Source organism: Schistocerca nitens, chromosome 6 (genome assembly GCF_023898315.1).
Source record: "Schistocerca nitens isolate TAMUIC-IGC-003100 chromosome 6, iqSchNite1.1, whole genome shotgun sequence".
NCBI classification, from domain to species: Eukaryota; Metazoa; Arthropoda; class Insecta; order Orthoptera; family Acrididae; genus Schistocerca; species Schistocerca nitens.
This window is the reverse complement of record NC_064619.1, coordinates 369,248,100-369,264,426: the sequence shown is the minus strand read 5'-3', so window position 1 is coordinate 369,264,426 and position 16,327 is coordinate 369,248,100. Positions and strand designations below refer to the sequence as shown.

General features: G+C 44.8%; 1 protein-coding gene across 1 annotated transcript in view; it reads right to left on the bottom strand.

Annotated features, from left to right (window-relative positions):
• Positions 1–16,327, bottom strand: part of LOC126262711 (ral guanine nucleotide dissociation stimulator-like 1) — a 394,400-nt gene that overhangs the window by 206,751 nt on the left and 171,322 nt on the right. The gene's annotated exons all lie outside the window — the stretch shown is intronic.

The following is a 16,327-nucleotide window of genomic DNA, read 5'->3' as shown; positions in this document are numbered from 1 at the left end:
TCTCTAGAAAGTTCCAAAGAAACCTTGAGCTGGCGCTCTGCTTCGCGCGCACAGCCCGCCGTGTCGGCTCCAGCACGTCCGGAGTAGGACGTGTCCAATCGTTCCTCCGCGCCCTTCTTGCAGCGCTCCGCGCGATGCCGAGCCCGCGCCTGTGTTGACGGACTCCAACTGTGAAGTAGGGAACGCTACCGGCACCCGCTCACCGCTCACCGTCTCCAGCACTGCGAGATGGGCGAAAGCAAAACCAATCTGCCGTCACGTCAGCTCGAAGCGCGCGCGCGTGTGTGTGTGTGTGTGTGTGTGTGTGTGTGTGTGTGTGTGTGTGTGTGTGTGTGCGCGCACGCGACAGAAATGAGTAACACATCAGAGGAGAAAAGTTCAACGGGGATCGAATCCAGCTCACTATGTTCTGACAAATAAAGAGTTACGTTCTTTACCTCATTGGTTTGGACCAGCGGCAGTAAACGTGGTCCCTACCGCCCCACCAGCGGGCGTTCCAGCTTTCGTGACGGGTTGTAGGCAGTAGGTGTTTTAAAAACACTTTACTTACTTTGTCATAAAATTTTAACGTAAAGTATTTGGTTAGTAATCTCTATATATGAAAGTCAATGTCGTGACTGACTGACTGACTGACTTACCATCGCCCAACCCAAACCGCTAAGGATAGAAACTTGAAACTCGGAGAAGGTGTAGATATTATATTGTAGGCGTCGTTTAAGAAGGTATTTTTCGAAGTTCAAACCCTAGGGGGCTGAAATAAGGGATGAAGAGTTTATTGAAAAGTGCCGCTATTAAGTCAATTTTGAACTTAGACCTACGATAATTGATATTTGATTTCTTGGTCAGAAGTAAAAAAAATACGTATCTCAGCAGTTCTGAGAATTTAACGCTATGGTGGGAGGCATTACTAAAGCTACATCTATGAACACTAGTACTTAACTTGTCAGGAAAAAGACATGTTTCAGTATTTTTGGAAACTGAACCTCTAAGGGGGTGAAATAGGGATAAGAATTTGAGATTTTTATGAAAAAATTTATTATGACAGCCTTTTTAAAGCTAAATCTAAGAAAATTTAAATTTGGCTCTTCAGTTAGAAATGAAACAATACAAAACCGATCTTTCACTGCTTTTGGAAATTCAACCTGTATGGGGTGAAGCGGAAATTAACGTTTTTATGGAAATATTTCACTGTGCAAATATGTTTAAAGCTAAATCTATGAAAATTTGTATTTGGCTTCTCTTTTACAAATAAAACGTACGCATGTCACTGTTTTTGGAAAGGTGAAATGGGGTCAGACTGATTCACTGACTCATCATTGTCCAGCCCAAACCGCTGAGGATAGAAACTTGAAAAGATTGTGGATCATATCCTGTAGGCGAGGTTTAAGAAGTGGTTGTTCGAAACTCCAGTCTTAAGGGGGTGAAATAGGGAATGAAAGGCTTTTTGAAAGTATGGCGCTATTCAGGGAATTTTTGAGGCTAGAACTACGAAAACTGGCCTTTGGTTTCTCAATCAGAAAATCAAAAATACGTGTTTCAGTATTTTTGGAAATTCGACCACTAAGAAGGTAAAATAGTGAATGAAAGTTTTTTTAAATAAACTGGAGAACTACTAAAGTATTTTAATGCTATATCTATGACAATTGGTATTTGACTTCTCGGTTAGAAGCAAAAGAAATATATGTTTCAGTGTTCCTGGAAATTCAACTCCTAAGGGGTGGAATAGGGGATGGAATTTTTTAAAGAAAATGTTTCGTTACATTAAAAAAAATTTTAAGGCTACATTTAAGAAAGATGGTATTTCAGTTCTCTGTTATACGTAAGGGAATATTTGTTAGGGGATGAAAGTTGCTATGGAAATATCTCCGAAAGATCGCAAAAGTCATGATTAACAAAAACTTTGGAATCCAGCTGCCAGAGTCGCTGTCTGGTTTGATGTACATTGGGAAAGACCATGCTTATATGGACTTAATTAGTGTGAAAAGCTTAGAAAATGCTGCTATTTGTGAACATAAAAATTCGATTAAATAAAAACAAAAGAATCTCTGTAGGCCATACAGTCTACGCGAGCGAAGCAGTGGGCGCTGAACTATTCGTTATTATTATATGCTCTAACTGGCTGAAACCTTTCGTCATAAATTTTATAATGTACAGTTACTTCCCTTTTTATATATCACCATTACTGTGGAACCGGTATGAGGTCAGAACATTTTACTGCTAACAGAGATACTAAAGTGGGTGGTGGGTAAAAAACGTTGCCTACCCTCTGTCTAGACGATGGGGTCTTGTCCTACATCATAGAACGTCGCCCCACGCTAAGACCATTGCGCAACAAAAGTGGCACGTTGTCGGAAGAGAACACATGTTTCGGTTTTCCTGCAGACACACATCTTCTGTGGAACGGCAACAGGTGGGGAGACGACGTTCTTTTCGCGAAGCGCTGTTGAGCGAATTTAGAGAACCGGCATTTGACACCGACTGGAGAACGATACCACTGCCGCCAACGTACATTTCACTTAAGGGTCACAAAGATAGGATGAGAGAAAATAGGGTTCGTACGGAGGCGTGTAAACTGTTTTCCTTCGCCTCATTTGCGAGTGGAACAGAAAATAACTAGTAGTGATACGTGGTTCCCTCCACCAGGTTCTGAATGGTAGCTAGCGGAGTATGTGAGTAAATATACACTCCTGGAAATTGAAATAAGAACACCGTGAATTCATTGTCCCAGGAAGGGGAAACTTTATTGACACATTCCTGGGGTCAGATACATCACATGATCACACTGACAGAACCACAGGCACATAGACACAGGCAACAGAGCATGCACAATGTCGGCACTAGTACAGTGTATATCCACCTTTCGCAGCAATGCAGGCTGCTATTCTCCCATGGAGACGATCGTAGAGATGCTGGATGTAGTCCTGTGGAACGGCTTGCCATGCCATTTCCACCTGGCGCCTCAGTTGGACCAGCGTTCGTGCTGGACGTGCAGACCCCGTGAGACGACGCTTCATCCAGTCCCAAACATGCTCAATGGGGGACAGATTCGGAGATCTTGCTGGCCAGGGTAGTTGACTTACACCTTCTAGAGCACGTTGGGTGGCACGGGATACATGCGGACGTGCATTGTCCTGTTGGAACAGCAAGTTCCCTTGCCGGTCTAGGAATGGTAGAACGATGGGTTCGATGACGGTTTGGATGTACCGTGCACTATTCAGTGTCCCCTCGACGATCACCAGTGGTGTACGGCCAGTGTAGGAGATCGCTCCCCACACCATGATGCCGGGTGTTGGCCCTGTGTGCCTCGGTCGTATGCAGTCCTGATTGTGGCGCTCACCTGCACGGCGCCAAACACGCATACGACCATCATTGGCACCAAGGCAGAAGCGACTCTCATCGCTGAAGACGACACGTCTCCATTCGTCCCTCCATTCACGCCTGTCGCGACACCACTGGAGGCGGGCTGCACGATGTTGGGGCGTGAGCGGAAGACGGCCTAACGGTGTGCGGGACCGTAGCCCAGCTTCATGGAGACGGTTGCGAATGGTCCTCGCCGATACCCCAGGAGCAACAGTGTCCCTAATTTGCTGGGAAGTGGCGGTGCGGTCCCCTACGGCACTGCGTAGGATCCTACGGTCTTGGCGTGCATCCGTGCGTCGCTGCGGTTCGGTCCCAGGTCGACGGGCACGTGCACCTTCCGCCGACCACTGGCGACAACATCGATGTACTGTGGAGACCTCACGCCCCACGTGTTGAGCAATTCGGCGGTACGTCCACCCGGCCTCCCGCATGCCCACTATACGCCCTCGCTCAAAGTCCGTCAACTGCACATACGGTTCACGTCCACGCTGTCGCGGCATGCTACCAGTGTTAAAGACTGCGATGGAGCTCCGTATGCCACGGCAAACTGGCTGACACTGACGGCGGCGGTGCACAAATGCCGCGCAGCTAGCGCCATTCGACGGCCAACACCGCGGTTCCTGGTGTGTCCGCTGTGCCGTGCGTGTGATCATTGCTTGTACAGCCCTCTCGCAGTGTCCAGAGCAAGTATGGTGGGTCTGACACACCGGTGTCAATGTGTTCTTTTTTCCATTTCCAGGAGTGTAGATGTAGATCGCAGAGTGGGGGTGAAGTGGTGCAGCAGCCGGAAACGTTTCCGAAGTTGAAGTGCAGGGCACAGTACGACTCTTGTGGGCAAAGCGTCTCAACTTACGATAGATTTACTGCAGAATTTGGCGGTGTACGGACCACAGTGTCGCGTCCAAACGTAGTGAAATGGTGCCAACAATTTGAGCAAGGCCGCAGACACGTGGGTGATGCTGGCCGGGAATCGAGGCCACCGACATTCACCTCAGTGCCCAGGCACTGAGCCACTCTACACGTATGATTACGTGTTGGTGGATGGTCTTGCCAATCTCAACGTCTGTGGCAGAGTGGTGCAAGCGGAGAAACGACTGGAAGTCCTTCTTCAGGATTATTACGTCTTTCGCTTGAGACGGTGTATGGTAGACGTCCCAGATATGGCTCCTTAAAGGATACAGCCGATGGACAGAACCGTACTCTTGTTTTAGTCACATATCAGCACCTACTAGTCAGTACAGGAAATCTTTTTGTGCCCCGAAGTCCAATGACATGGTTTCCTCGCCCATGTTATTCTTTGTCGTTGAAAGAGGTACTTGGACGGTTCTGCATGGCTAGGCTACTCGCATGGTATTGACGTAGTCCTCCAGCGTGTAGCTACTGGTGCAGCAGACATAGCTCCTACCTTAGTCGCCTTGCTGGTAACTACAATGGACCTTATCTTCGATGCAGGCGGGCAGAGCTTAGGGCTGAGCTTTTGCCAACTCCAGATGGTTGAAGCTCAGTGGCTAAACCCTTGTGCTGACTTCATCCTGTGGGCCAGTCCCAACCAGCAGACCAGTATAATATCTGTCGCTATCATGTTTAAATTTCTGTTTGCCGAGGCGATCGCGATAACTTTATGCACAATGGCACATGTCTCCAGTTCAGTCGCTAATCACTGCATTTCAAAGCGTTGGATGACGCATTGTTGTAATGTTACGGCTGGTGACGAAGTATAGAGTACACGTTATTGCAGGCTTTCTCAGAGCACTCCATTGATAAACTACTCTCGGGTGACAGCCGAGTGGTGGCTTTGTCTTCTCGTAAGGTTTCAAAGTGTTTCGTACCCATATCTTCAGCCGAAGATTTTATCGAAGTATAAAATGTCACCTGTTGTCCACAGTCAATATAATCGAGAGGAAAGTAACTTCAGAACATTTTTCTGCTACATTTCATTTCTTTAGTATAGATCATTTTTCACGCATAAAATTATTGTTATCTTTCCATCAAATGGAGCGTCATTACGGTAGAACTTAAATGGGTCGATACAGCCGGACCAGACAGCTGTCAATGTTCATGCATAACGCCTTAAAATGAGCGAACAAGAGCAGTCAGGGAGCATGCGTTCAAAATTGGACATGACTCCACGTAATAAAATTCAGTGGCTATGGTGGTGGCGGAGACTGCGTATTTGTGGTGGTGATGCGAGGAAATTTAATTTGTATCCTAACATGAAAAAATGAGAATTTGAATTAAACTGTGGGGAGCACATTGTTGTGTACATAGTTCGGCGTAGTCAGCGCGTACACAACTTTCCCACTAGAGCACGCCCGGCTAAGCACAACAGCGCAGGCGCAGCGCTCGTCCGTCTCCGTACTACGAGATGGCGCTGCCTTAGAGACGGTCCAAATTGTGCTTCCGCCGATCCGCGTATTAAAATGTAACGCAGCCAATGAGATCGCTGCTAACGTAGAGCCTTTTCTCCTCGCGGATCACACTCGCGCAGTGATACATGAACGCACGAGGTATGATAACGAGTGTACAGACCTCCAATTAGTCAGTCTGCATTCGTCTGCACCAGTCTGTACCAGTCTGCATTAGTCTGTAGCAGTCTATAGTCAAGTTTCAGTCTGCGCCTAATAAGATTACCATATTCCTGTACATAGCTATGAAGATAAATGTATAGACACTTTGTCAAATATCAGAGATATGTGAGAATAAGATTAACGTACCAAGACCAAAGGAACTTCAGATTGTCAGTTATAAACAGCATCCAGAATCAAGTTACGTAATGTCTATGCTTTTTATTATTTTAATAAATGTGTGTGTGAAAATTAATCAAGTTCTGTTTAAAGTTGGTCACTGTCAATCTGCTACTCTAAGTGTGCAAGTGGCATTTCTATCGTCTGACCAAACGGCAGAAGATAAACACGCCACGATAAGACCACGAGACATATTGCTGACACTCGCCTACTTCCTTAGAGCGATAAGTCAAATAATCTGATGGTGTGTGTACGGAAGGTCTTACAGTACGCACACCACACATATCTTAGTGATTTGTACGACAACAGGACACATGGTCGGTGCGGTCTGACAGCCTAACGTGTAAGGCTAGGAAGGAGATGAATATACTCCTTATAAAATTATCAGATTTGACACTGGATTCTAATTTAAAAAGTGAGATATGATGTCAAGAACAATACAACTATAAAGAACTGCTACTTCGGGAAAGCCTCTCCCTTCACTGATAAAAGCAGATAAGAGGTACGCAGTAGTACTGTCCGCAGCAAAAGAGCAGAAAGAATATTCCTGCGCCTAAACATATTCCCCTCTCAGCAGAGCAATGAACAAGGGCGAAAGGGAAAAAAGCGTGGAAACCTTTTTAAGACTGGGTGGCAAGTCATTGACGACTTCGTGTCGTGGAAGTCAAGGCCACTTGTGCAGAATGAAATATTACCAACGATAAGTCTCTCACACTGCCATTCTAGATAGCGCCCAATTTCAGGGCGATGCTTTGTATCGATTGTCTAGTGCGTATAATTTTTGGATAGGACATGTTAAAACTTGAAGTCAGCGTCATAGGTGTTTCGATAAAGAAGAAATGTCGATGACTTATAAATCGATGATATGCAACCATTTTCTTTTCCAAGTTGGTGGCGATTTAAACCGCTCCATGAACATATATATATATATATATATATATATATATATATATATATATATATATATATATGTGTGTGTGTGTGTGTGTATGTGTAGCGTGATTCAGCTGCCCCTACCGATTGATTTTATGCAACCCTCAACGACTTCAGAAACGACGCACGAGATTTTCATATTCCCCGCTTGGTACGTGCAAACCATTAGTCAAACAGAAAAAAATGAACAGGACATTTTTTTAGCAAATTTAAAGTAGTTAAATTTTGTACTGAGAAGTTTTCGCCTGAGATCACGGTTTTCGAGTTATTCAAGGAGAACGTTTAAAGGTCACTTTAGTACGTTTACTTGAATAATACGGGAAGTACGGCCTCTAGCGACAGCGTATCCCTGTATAAAATTTTGCTACATTAAATTTCCTACAAAAAGGTCCTGTTTATTTTTTCTGTACGACTAATAGTTCGTGTGTAACGAGACAGACAAAATGAAATTTGTGCAGGTGCTATTAAAGGCGTTGAAGGTTGCACAAAAACGCATAGGTATGGGCAGCTGACTCACCCTGTATATATATTACCCACAGTCCTGGCGCCTCGTTACAGAGTAGTAACGTAATGCTTAATTCCGTTTGTTACCGAAATCACCCTTATTTCTGTGAAAGTACCTACAGCACAGTGGGGAAGTCTGTAATACGCAATAAACAAAATGTACAGCGCAAAGTAATACAACAACCCCCATCCGCGCAAGAGCGGTGATGTGATTGCCGTCAGTGCGGGTACAGATAAGCGCAACGTGCCGCTGTTCCATTGCATTCAGTGAATCCACTCACGATGTGCATATTGGCTAATCCTCACAAGTAAACCTATTCATAGTACCGCTGCGTATCGCAGTTAATGCACAACTAACACTGTCGGAAAACAAACCGCTAGACATAAGCGACCAATACTGAACGCAGACTTGAGGGCAACGAGGTATAAAGGGCATTAGCATTGTCAACAGCACGTACTGTAAGCGAATACCCCCCCCCCCCCCCCACACACACACACACAGTATATCGTTGACATTTGCACTGCTGTGCACTGTTTTCAGTTCAACGCAGATACGAAGATATTTGGGGCAAGAAATCAAATCAAATGCAATAACTCTGAAGAGCTGCCGAAGACCGTGGGTCCCTTATACCAAAATATTAAGAATATGCCCCTAAAAAATTTCAAATTTTGTCGGTGGAATTCTAAGAGGGCGTGCTGAAAAGTAATTCCTCCGAATTTTTATGTGCAAACACGGAAAGCTTTATCAATGAAACGAACGTTATTAACATTCTACGTCTTTATTCTTCATGACTATACCTCAACATACACCTTGGCGACAGAGAGAAGGCCGAAACACTGAATTCGGTCTTCCAAAATTGTTTCACTGCGGCAGATCCTAACACGGTTCCTCCTTCCAATAGTTGTACGAACGTGAAAATGGCAAGTATTGACATAATCGATCGCGGAATAGAAAACCAACAACAACCGCTTAGTAGCGAAAAGGCGTCAGGACCAAATGAGATACCTATAAGATTGTACAAAGATTTTGCGAAAGAACCTGCTCCCCTTCTAGCAGTAATTTATCGTAAATCGCTTGAGCAACGCAGGGTACCTAGCGACTGGGGCAAAGGGTTGGTTCAAATGGCTCTGAGCACTATGGGACTTAACTTCTGAGGTCATCAGTCCCCTAGAACTTAGAACAACTTAAACCTAACTAACCTAAGGACATCACACACATCCCGTAGCGGTCGCGCGGTTCCAGACTGTAGCGCCTAGAATCGCTCGGCCATACGGCCGGCAAAGGGTTGGTCATTCCCGTTTTTAGGAAAGGCCGTGGGACAGATGCACGCAATTATAGACGTCAGTGTGTTGTAGAATTGTGGTTCATGTTTTATGCTAAAGAATTATGTCTTTCTTGGCGAAGGATAATCTCCTTTATAAAAACCAACATGGATTCAACAAACAGAGATCCTGCGAAACTCATCTCGTTCTGTTGTTCCACGAGATCCACAGTGCCACAGACAATGGCGCTCAGGTTGATGCCGTATTGCTTGACTTCAGGAAGGCATTTGACGCCGTCCCGCATTGCCATTTAGTGAAAAAAATACGAGCTTATCGAGTATCGGAGCAGACTTGCGACTCGATTCTAGACTTCCTTACAAATAGAACACCAAATCGCTCTTAACGGAACAAATTTGGAAGTATGTTGTAAGATCTTATGGGACCAAACTGCTGAGGTCATCGGTCCCTAAGCCTACACACTAATTATCTAACTTAAACTAACTTACGCTATGGACAACACACACACCCATGCCCGAGAGAGGACTCGAACGTCCGACGGGGGGAGCTACACGGAGTGTGACAAGGCGCCTTTGACCGCACGGCTACACCACGCAGCTAAGGTTGCAAAATCGACAGATGTAAAGCTAATTTCCGGTGTATCCCTAGGAAGTGTGATAGGACCGTTGCTGTTTAGAATATATGTAAATGATCTAATTCGAAGCGTCGGCTACTCTCCAAGGCTGTAAGCAGATGACGCGGTTGTCCGAGTAGCACCGCCAGAAGATAGTAACGATTTGCTGAATGACCTCCAGATAATTGATGAATGGTGCAGGCTCTGGCAGTTGACCCTGGAGGCAGGTAAATGTAACATGTTGCGCATATATAGGAAAAGAAATCCACTACTGTATAGCTACACTATTGATGGCAAACCGCTGTAAACCGTATCTGCCGTAAAATATGTAGGAATAACTATCCACCAGAGCGATCTTAAATGGAATGACCTTAGAAAACAAATTGTGGGGAAAGCAGAAGCCACACACAAACTCCAAGAAAATCTGAAGGAAATTGAACTTCTTGAGTACTGTTCATCTATCTAGGATCCCTACGAGAGAGGACTGATAGAAGAGAGAGAGAAAATCCAACGAAGAGCGGTACTTTTCGTCACGGGATCGTTTAGTTGGCACGAGAACGTTACGAAGACTCTCAACAAACTGCGTTGGCAGACGTTACAAGAGATGCGTTGTGCATCACGGAGAGATTTACTATTGAAATTTAGAGAGCGCAGTTTCTGGGAAGAGTCGGACAACATATTACTTCCCCCTATATACGTCTCGCGTTATGACCACGAGGAGAAAATTCGAGATATTAGAGCAATCCGGAGGTTTACCGACAATGATTCATCCGACGCATTATTCGCGAGTGGAACAGGGCTGGAGGGCTCAGTTAGTGGTACAAAAAGTACCCTCCGCCACATACTATTAGGTGGCTTGCGGAGTATGATGTAGATTCCTTCCACCGAGGGATCAGTTTTTTGTTGTCGTCACTGTTGAATGCTTGACTTCGTTAAGTCACAATCTGATCTTTGCTTGCATCACTTCATTACTATTTAAGTTTGGAAACATGAAAATCGGATGGCACCAAGTCGGGGCTGAGAGGAGGATGATCGATGACAGTGAACCCAAGGTTGGTTCAAATGGCTCTGAGCACTATGGGACTTAACTTCTGAGGTCATCAGTCCCCTAGAACTTAGAACTACTTAAACCTAACTAACCTAAGGACAGCACACACATCCATGCCCGAAGCAGGATTCGAACCCGCGACAGAAGTGGTCGCGCGGTTCCAGATAGTAGCGCCTAGAACCGCTCGGCCACCCCGGCCAAGGCGCCGAATTGTTGCAGACATCGCAGCGTTCCTGTGTAGTCAGGCATTCGCCTAGTGAAGGAGACGGTGTTCCATTTATAGACGAAAGCTTCGTATTCAAAATTCGATTGCAGCACGCTGTTTCTCCCGCACTGATATAGCTACCTTACACCGCCATCTTGCACACTAAAATTATCCGCTGAGGGCTGCAGATATGTAGACCTGAAGAATAAAGACGCAGAATGTTAATAACGTTTATTTCACTTAAAAAGCTTAAAGAGTTTTCACATAACAGACGTGAAAAACTAGAGAAGCAAGAGGAACAATTCTCGCACTAGGTCATAGGAGACAGGGTAGTTTTTTTGAAGTCTCGTGCGCTTACTAAAGGTAAAGTATTGTCAATGCTTCATCAATCATATAGTCAGTATAAATGGAATACCTGAATGCAACAAAAACCAAGCGGCTTCCATCGTGACGCACGTCTTCCGTTTTGTCTGATCTTCGACGGGTCGTGTGTCGTCTCCAGTACGTGTTTAGTTGCGCAAATTCCCGCGGTCCTCACGAGATTGAGTGAATCTCGCTGCAGACCACAGGATCGAACCCCTGGCGTCTGCATTGAAAGCCCGGAGCGGTCGGTCATTGCACATGAAATCTTTGCGTGCAGTGTCCAAAGATCAGGCAAGTGATGCGATGTGAGGATGTGGAAGGTAAAATTATTCTGGTACTGCCTGACTCAAAACGCTAAGACTTCCCGAGCAACTACTCGCAGATATCACGACGACGCTCCGGCAGTAACTAACACTCAGGCCCAAAGATGGAACGTTTTGTTCGAAAACGCGCTGTGCTTCAAAGGCTGTCAACTCTACACAGCACTTTTATTTAAATGAACACAAATAATTTTGCTTATATACGAATATTAACAATTGAAAACTGTAAGAAAATTATGTAGAGAGAATCTACAGTAGCAATGTTTTCAGATTTCAGACGGAAGCTAACTGACCTGTAAGGGATCAAGTCTTTTCTAAGGTAAGAGCAGACCGAATAACACACGAAAAAGTCATAGTGATCATGCTCAAGAAATTTCCAAGTTTCAGAATAGCCGCCGGCCGGTGTGGCCGAGCGGTTCTAGGCGCGTCAGTCTGGAACCGCGAGACCGTTACGGTCGCAGGTTCGAATCCTGCCTCGGGCATGGATGTGTGTGATGTCCTTAGGTTAGTTAGGTTTAAGTAGTTCTAAGTTCTAGGGGACTGATGACCTCCGATGTTAAGTTCCATAGTGCTCAGAGCCATTTGAACCATTTCAGAATAGCCCTTCAACCAACTAGCCATGATTTTCGATGAAACTTCGAAAGTATCTGACAATGATTTCATAACAAGTTAGTCCACTAAAAGCCCTCAAAAGCTCTAAAATAACACGCGGTGCCCGTTTTCTTCGTAAGGCAGGACTGGCTGAAGACCCCTCGTGCAAAACCGAGTGGAACTTAGAGCTCGCAACGGAACGGTGAGTGCCGACTCTGCCGTTACTAACAACTCATCGCGGTGGTTTAGGTGTTAATGCTCCCGCAGGCGTAAAATGCGCTCCGTGAAACGTTTCGGGTTTCAGTGAGAACAGTTAATTTTGTCTTAGCTGTATTAAGTAAAGATTTTCTACACATACGTCGTGCTTTTGTGGGTGCACCTTTAATTCGTCTCGAATTTCCACCCCATTGATACTAAATAACAACCAAAAAGTTGCTATTTGCATAGACAGTAGCACCAGAGGGTATATTACAGACCTGCATTACAGAATGCACGGGTACGTAAACATCTAAGCGAAAGAATATTAGCTTAGCTTTCGGCACCAGTTTCTTTGGGGAGAAAGGAAGGAACGAGTAGTACTTTTACGAGAAGACTTTCCAGAGTTCGAGCAGCCCGTTGAGCAACATGGGAACCGTGGTTTCTGTTCCCAAGATTTGCGGTAAACGTTAGTAGCCTCGCATTGTTTACAACTTCTTGTTCTTCTTTTGTGGGTATTTGGAAAACATTGATTGAAAAAATTGTAGCGAGACGGAGAGGCTACAATATGTACAACAAATAGCTGAGGATGATGAATGTCGGTGCTACTCTGAGATGAAAGGGTTGGAATGTGTTGCAAACCTGCAAGGTGAACGATGACAGTTACAAAAAAAAATAAAATAAAAAATACAAAAAATGGTACTGACAGTGGACGCTGACAGAATTGGGAGACATGCTGCTAGGGTTTAAGACTGGATATCTTCGATTTTTTTCATACGTAAAGGATTTGAAGGACAGTGTTCCGGCATCAGTTTCCTAAAGTAGAACGACACACTAGTGAAAAACACTCGGAAAAATTGACCTTGTAGATTTTTGCACCACTTAAGAAGAAACCACTTCAAGAATTTTAACAGAGTCGCTTGTAGCTGAATGCGCACCGTCTAGTGTTTTAATAGCTCGTTCGATTCTTGAGAGAAGGAACTCTCTTTTTACTTTTATTTAAATTATGTATTTCTTTGAAATTTAAACATTAGTTAGCAAAGAATCATAGTTTTTTGATAAATAATATTTTTATTTTTAATTTCCAATTGCATGAAAATGGGAGTATTCACAATAAATTAGAAAGTAGTATTCTCAGTGAAAGCTAAGAAGTAGTACAGGATCTGTTGAAAGGAATGAAATCTTTGAGTACAGAATATGGACTGGCAATAAATCGAAGAAAGACGAAAATAATGAGAAGCAGCATAAATGAGAACAGCGAGATAGTTGACATCAGAGTTATGGATCACGAAGTAGACGGAGTTATGGAATTCTGCAACCTAAGCAGCAAAGTAACCATGACAGGCGGAGCAGTAAGGACATAAAAAGCAGACTAGCACTAGCAAAGAGGGCATTCCCTGTCAAGAGAGGTCTACTAGTATCAAATGTATGCCTTCATTTGAGGAGGAAACTTCTGAGAATGTACGTTGGTAGCATAGCACTGTATGGTAGTGAGACGTGGACTTTGGCACAACTGGGACAGAAGAGAACAGAAGCATTTGAGATGGGTTCTACAGAAGAATGTTGGAAATTAGGTGCCCTGGTAAGGTAAGGAATGAGGAGAATCGGAGAGGAAAGAAATATACGGAAAACAATGAAAAAAAATGGGACAGGATGACAGGACATCTGTTAAATCATCAGGGAAGAATTTTCCTACAGAGAGCTATGGAGGGTAAAAACTGTAGAGGAAGACAGAGTCTGAAACACATCTAGCAAACACTTTACGACGTAGGTTGCAAATGCTACTCTGAGCACAGGAGAGTAATTCGTGGCAGGCATCATGAAACCAATCAGAAGTTTGATGATCAATTAACAAGAAGTACAAAAATGTCAAATGTCGTTCTTAAAGAATTATTTATAAATCAACAATTGATTAGTTTCGAGAAAAAATAAAATATTTCATTTCTATTTGTTGTTTCCTTTATTGCTTTTTTTTTTTTTTACAAAATTTAATGTATTGTGAATACTCACACTTTTAAGCGATTAGTTATTAAAAATAAAAATATATAAATTTTATTATAAGTTAGGACTATTGTTAATTAATATTTCAGTTTTTATAATAAACTGGCTGATCCGCCTCAGCTTCGCTGAGTAGCTGCGGCCCATCGACTTGTCTTAAGTAGCAGAAATACACTACTGGCGATTAAAATTGCTACACCACGAAGATGACGTCCTACAGATGCGAAATTTAACCAACAGGAAGAAGATGCGGTGATATGCAAATGATTAGCTTTTGAGAGCATTCACACAAGGTTGGCGCGCCGGTGGTGACACCTACAACGTGCTGACATGAGGAAAGTTTCCAACCGATTTCTCATACACAAACAGCAGTTGACAGGCGTTGCCTGGTGAAACGTTGTTGTGATGCCTCGTGTAAGGAGGAGAAATGCGTACCATCACGTTTTCAACTTTGATAAAGATCGCGTTGTAGCCTATCGCGACTGCGGTTTATCGTATCGCGACATTGCTGCTAGCTATATATGAAGACAGTAACTTATTCTCGAAAGAACAGTTACTGTTGATGACCGTGCAGCTTTTTCCTGGAATAAATGATGACTAACTAACAACCTCAGCTGCCGATAGGTGTTGTTGATATACCTCGACGTGGACAGCTGAAAATGTGTGCCCCGACCGGGACTCGAACCCGGGATCTCCTGCTTACATGGCAGACGCTCTATCCATCTGAGCCACCGAGGACAGATGAATAGCGCAACTTCAGGGACTTATCCCTTGCAGGCTTCCCGTGAGACTCACATTCCCAACTGTCCACAATTCTACATATGTATTGTACCTTATAGACATTTGCCCACCCACTCATTACTCGCGCACGCTTTGGCGATTCCCGTAAGAGTTTGGGCAACCTGTGCGCATTCGCACAGACGAAGGTCAATGGCTGGGTAGCCTTGTAGGAAATATCTGTAAGGTACAATACATATGTAGAATTGTGGACAGTTGGGAATGTGAGTCTCACGGGAAGCGTGCAAGGGATAAGTCCCTGCAGTCGCGCTATTCATCTGTGTCCTCGGTGGCTCAGATGGATAGAGCGTCTGCCATGTAAGCAGGAGATCCCGGTTTCGAGTCCCGGTCGGGGCATACATTTTCAGCTGTTCACATCGAGGTATATCAACAACACCTGTCGGCAGCTGAGGTTGTTAGTTAGTCATCATTTATTGCTGCTAGCGTTGGTCGAGATCCCATGACTGTTAGCAGAATATGGAATCGGTGGGTTCAGGAAGGTAATACGGAACGCCGTGCTGGAGCCCAACGGCCTCGTATCACTAGCAGTCGAGATGACAAGCATCTTATCCGGATGGCTGTAACGGATCGTGCAGCCACGTCTCGATCCCCGAGTCAACAGATGGGGACGTTTGCAAGACAACAACCATCTGCACGAACAGTTCGACGACGTTTGCAGCAGCATGGACTATCAGCTCGGAGACCATGGCTGCTGTTACCCTTGATGCTGCATCACAGAAAGGAGCGCCTGCCATGATGTACTCAACGACGAACCTGGGTGCTCGAATGGCAAAACGTCATTTTTTCGGATGAATCCACGTTCTGTTTACAGCATCATGACGGTCGCATCCGTGTTTGACGACATCGCGGTGAACGCACATTGGAAGCGTGTATTCGTCATCGCCATACTGGCGTATCACCCGACGTGAGGGTATGGGGTGCCATTGGTTACACGTCTCTGTCACCTCTTGTTCGCACTGACGGCACTTTGAACAGTGGACGCTACATTTCAGATGTGTTACGACCCGTGGCTCTACCCTTCATTCGATCCCTGCGAAACCCTACATTTCAGCAGGATAATGGAAGACCGCATGTTGCAGGTCCTGTACGGGCCTTTCTGGATGCAGAAAATGTTCGACTGCTGCCCTGGCTAGCACATTCTCCAGATCTCTCACCAACTGAAGACGTCTGGTCAATGTTGGCCGAGCAACTGGCTCGTCACAATACGCCAGTCACTACTCTTGATGAACTGTGGTATCGTGTTGAAGCTGCATGGGGAGCTGTACCTGTACACGCGATCCAAGCTCTGTTTGACTCAACGCCCAGGCGTATCAAGGCCGTTGTTACGGCCCGAGGTGGTTGTTCTGGGTACTGATTTCTCAGTATCTATGCACC